The sequence below is a fragment of the Leiobunum rupestre genome, chromosome 5, assembly GCF_980474605.1.
Source record: "Leiobunum rupestre chromosome 5, qqLeiRupe1.1.hap1, whole genome shotgun sequence".
Lineage (NCBI taxonomy): Eukaryota > Metazoa > Arthropoda > Arachnida > Opiliones > Sclerosomatidae > Leiobunum > Leiobunum rupestre.
In genome coordinates, this window is record NC_143388.1 from 44,301,732 (window position 1) to 44,307,215 (window position 5,484).

Consider the following 5,484-nt stretch of genomic DNA (forward strand, 5'->3'; position numbering starts at 1 on the left):
TTGGCATTTCAACACGGCAATCTGCCAAATAAATGGATTTTGGAGCTGGAATTAATTCAAAATTTATATTTATTTTCTTAGTGTGGTTAACAAAACAGAGCTGCCAGGCTTATTTATATCAATAATTATTCAAGTTTATTGATTTGTTAATCAATTGCTAGTGTCAATGTTTCTTCAAAACCCTGTTTGACTGAAGTAATTTACCAAAATTTGGTATTTCAACACGGCAATCTGCAAGATAAATGGATTTTGGAGCTGGAAATATTCATAATTCTTAAGAATTAATTCAAAATTTATATTTATTTTCTTAGTGTGGTTAACAAAACAGAGCTGCCAGGCTTATTTATATCAATAATTATTCAAGTTTATTGATTTGTTAATCAATTGCTAGTGTCAATGTTTCTTCAAAACCTTGTTTGACTGAGGAAATTTACCAAAATTTGGCATTTCAACACGGCAATCTGCCAGATACATGGATTTTGGAGCTGGAATTAATTCAAAATTTATATTTATTTTCTTAGTGTGGTTAACAAAACAGAGCTGCCAGGCTTATTTATATCAATAATTATTCAAGTTTATTGATTTGTTAATCATTTGCTAGTGTCAATGTTTCTTCAAAACCCTGTTTGTCTGAAGAAATTTACCAAAATTTGGCATTTCAACACGTCAATCTGCCAGATAAATGGATTTTGGAGCTGGAAATATTCATAATTCTTAAGAATTAATTCAAAATTTATATTTATTTTCTTAGTGTGGTTAACAAAACAGAGCTGCCAGGCTTATTTATATCAATAATTATTCAAGTTTATTGATTTGTTAATCAATTGCTAGTGTCAATGTTTCTTCAAAACCTTGTTTGACTGAGGAAATTTACCAAAATTTGGCATTTCAACATGGCAATCTGCCAGATACATGGATTTTGGAGCTAGAATTAATTCAAAATTTATATTTATTTTCTTAGTGTGGTTAACAAAACAGAGCTGCCAGGCTTATTTATATCAATAATTATTCAAGTTCATTGATTTTTTAATCAATTGCTAGTGTCAATGTTTCTTCAAAACTCTGTTTGACTGAGGAAATTTACCAAAATTTGGCATTTCAACACGGCAGTCTGCCAGATAAATGGATTTTGGAGCTTGAATTAATTCAAAATTTATATTTATTTTCTTAGTGTGGTTAACAAAACAGAGCTGCCAGGCTTATTTATATCAATAATTATTCAAGTTTATGATTTGTTAATCAATTGCTATTGTCAATGTTTCTTCAAAACCCTGTTTGGCTGAAGAAATTTACCAAAATTTGGCATTTCAACACGGCAATCTGCCAAATAAATGGATTTTGGAGCTGGAATTAATTCAAAATTTATATTTATTTTCTTAGTGTGGTTAACAAAATAGAGCTGCCAGGCTTATTTATATCAATAATTATTCAAGTTTATTGATTTGTTAATCAATTGCTAGTGTCAATGTTTCTTCAAAACCCTGTTTGACTGACGAAATTTACCAAAATTTTGCATTTCACACGGCAATCTGCCAGATAAATGGATTTTGGAGCTGGAATTAATTCAAAATTTATATTTATTTTCTTAGTGTGGTTAAGAAAACAGAGCTGCCAGGCTTATTTATATCAATAATTATTCAAGTTTATTGATTTGTTAATCAATTGCTAGTGTCAATGTTTCTTCAAAACCCTGTTTGACTGAAGAAATTAACCAAAATTTGGCATTTCAACACGGCAATCTGCAAGATAAATGGATTTAGGAGCTGGAGATATTCATAATTCTTAAGAATTAATTCAAAATTTATATTTATTTTCTTAGTGTGGTTAACAAAACAGAGCTGCCAGGCTTATTTATATCAATAATTATTCAAGTTTATTGATTTGTTAATCATTTGCTAGTGTCAATGTTTCTTCAAAACCCTGTTTGGCTGAAGAAATTTACCAAAATTTGGCATTTCAACACGGCAATCTGCCAAATAAATGGATTTTGGAGCTGGAATTAATTCAAAATTTATATTTATTTTCTTAGTGTGGTTAACAAAATAGAGCTGCCAGGCTTATTTATATCAATAATTATTCAAGTTTATTGATTTGTTAATCAATTGCTAGTGTCAATGTTTCTTCAAAACCCTGTTTGACGACGAAATTTACCAAAATTTTGCATTTCACACGGCAATCTGCCAGATAAATGGATTTTGGAGCTGGAATTAATTCAAAATTTATATTTATTTTCTTAGTGTGGTTAACAAAACCGAGCTGCCAGGCTTATTTATATCAATAATTATTCAAGTTTATTGATTTGTTAATCAATTGCTAGTGTCAATGTTTCTTCAAAACCCTGTTTGACTGAAGAAATTTACCAAAATTTGGCATTTCAACACGGCAATCTGCAAGATAAATGGATTTAGGAGCTGGAGATATTCATAATTCTTAAGAATTAATTCAAAATTTATATTTATTTTATTAGTGTGGTTAGCAAAACAGAGCTGCCAGGCTTATTTATATCAATAATTATTCAAGTTTATTGATTTGTTAATCATTTGCTAGTGTCAATGTTTCTTCAAAACCCTGTTTGGCTGAAGAAATTTACCAAAATTTGGCATTTCAACACGGCAATCTGCATGATAAATGGATTTAGGAGCTGGAGATATTCATAATTCTTAAGAATTAATTCAAAATTTATATTTATTTTTTTAGTGTGGTTAAGAAAACAGAGCTGCCAGGCTTATTTATATCAATAATTATTCAAGTTTATTGATTTGTTAATCAATTGCTAGTGTCAATGTTTCTTCAAAACCCTGTTTGACTGAAGAAATTTACCAAAATTTGGCATTTCAACACGGCAATCTGCAAGATAAATGGATTTAGGAGCTGGAGATATTCATAATTCTTAAGAATTAATTCAAAATTTATATTTATTTTCTTAGTGTGGTTAACAAAACAGAGCTGCCAGGCTTATTTATATCAATAATTATTCAAGTTTATTGATTTGTTAATCAATTGCTAGTGTCAATGTTTCTTCAAAACCCTGTTTGGCTGAAGAAATTTACCAAAATTTGGCATTTCAACACGGCAATCTGACAAATAAATGGATTTTGGAGATGGAATTAATTCAAAATTTATATTTATTTTCTTAGTGTGGTTAACAAAATAGAGCTGCCAGGCTTATTTATATCAATAATTATTCAAGTTTATTGATTTGTTAATCAATTGCTAGTGTCAATGTTTCTTCAAAACCCTGTTTGACTGAAGAAATTTACCAAAATTTGGCATTTCAACATGGCAATCTGCCAAATAAATGGATTTTGGAGCTGGAATTAATTCAAAATTTATATTTATTTCTTAGTGTGGTTAACAAAACAGAGCTGCCAGGCTTATTTATATCAATAATTATTCAAGTTTATTGATTTGTTAATCAATTGCTAGTGTCAATGTTTCTTCAAAACCCTGTTTGACTGAAGAAATTTACCAAAATTTGGCATTTCAACACGGCAATCTGCAAGATAAATGGATTTAGGAGCTGGAGATATTCATAATTCTTAAGAATTAATTCAAAATTTATATTTATTTTCTTAGTGTGGTTAACAAAACAGAGCTGCCAGGCTTATTTATATCAATAATTATTCAAGTTTATTGATTTGTTAATCATTTGCTAGTGTCAATGTTTCTTCAAAACCCTGTTTGGCTGAAGAAATTTACCAAAGTTTGGCATTTCAACACGGCAATCTGCCAAATAAATGGATTTTGGAGCTGGAATTAATTCAAAATTTATATTTATTTTCTTAGTGTGGTTAACAAAATAGAGCTGCCAGGCTTATTTATATCAATAATTATTCAAGTTTATTGATTTGTTAATCAATTGCTAGTGTCAATGTTTCTTCAAAACCCTGTTTGACTGACGAAATTTACCAAAATTTTGCATTTCACACGGCAATCTGCCAGATAAATGGATTTTGGAGCTGGAATTAATTCAAAATTTATATTTATTTTCTTAGTGTGGTTAACAAAACCGAGCTGCCAGGCTTATTTATATCAATAATTATTCAAGTTTATTGATTTGTTAATCAATTGCTAGTGTCAATGTTTCTTCAAAACCCTGTTTGACTGAAGAAATTTACCAAAATTTGGCATTTCAACACGGCAATCTGCAAGATAAATGGATTTAGGAGCTGGAGATATTCATAATTCTTAAGAATTAATTCAAAATTTATATTTATTTTCTTAGTGTGGTTAGCAAAACAGAGCTGCCAGGCTTATTTATATCAATAATTATTCAAGTTTATTGATTTGTTAATCATTTGCTAGTGTCAATGTTTCTTCAAAACCCTGTTTGGCTGAAGAAATTTACCAAAATTTGGCATTTCAACACGGCAATCTGCAAGATAAATGGATTTAGGAGCTGGAGATATTCATAATTCTTAAGAATTAATTCAAAATTTATATTTATTTTTTTAGTGTGGTTAACAAAACAGAGCTGCTAGGCTTATTTATATCAATAATTATTCAAGTTCATTGATTTGTTAATCAATTGCTAGTGTCAATGTTTCTTCAAAACTGTTTGACTGAGGAAATTTACCAAAATTTGGCATTTCAACACGGCAGTCTGCCAGATAAATGGATTTTGGAGCTGGAATTAATTCAAAATTTATATTTATTTTCTTAGTGTGGTTAACAAAACAGAGCTGCCAGGCTTATTTATATCAATAATTATTCAAGTTTATTGATTTGTTAATCAATTGCTAGTGTCAATGTTTCTTCAAAACCCTGTTTGACTGACGAAATTTACCAAAATTTTGCATTTCACACGGCAATCTGCCAGATAAATGGATTTTGGAGCTGGAATTAATTCAAAATTTATATTTATTTTCTTAGTGTGGTTAACAAAACCGAGCTGCCAGGCTTATTTATATCAATAATTATTCAAGTTTATTGATTTGTTAATCAATTGCTAGTGTCAATGTTTCTTCAAAACCCTGTTTGACTGAAGAAATTTACCAAAATTTGGCATTTCAACACGGCAATCTGCAAGATAAATGGATTTAGGAGCTGGAGATATTCATAATTCTTAAGAATTAATTCAAAATTTATATTTATTTTCTTAGTGTGGTTAGCAAAACAGAGCTGCCAGGCTTATTTATATCAATAATTATTCAAGTTTATTGATTTGTTAATCATTTGCTAGTGTCAATGTTTCTTCAAAACCCTGTTTGGCTGAAGAAATTTACCAAAATTTGGCATTTCAACACGGCAATCTGCAAGATAAATGGATTTAGGAGCTGGAGATATTCATAATTCTTAAGAATTAATTCAAAATTTATATTTATTTTTTTAGTGTGGTTAACAAAACAGAGCTGCTAGGCTTATTTATATCAATAATTATTCAAGTTCATTGATTTGTTAATCAATTGCTAGTGTCAATGTTTCTTCAAAACTGTTTGACTGAGGAAATTTACCAAAATTTGGCATTTCAACACGGCAGTCTGC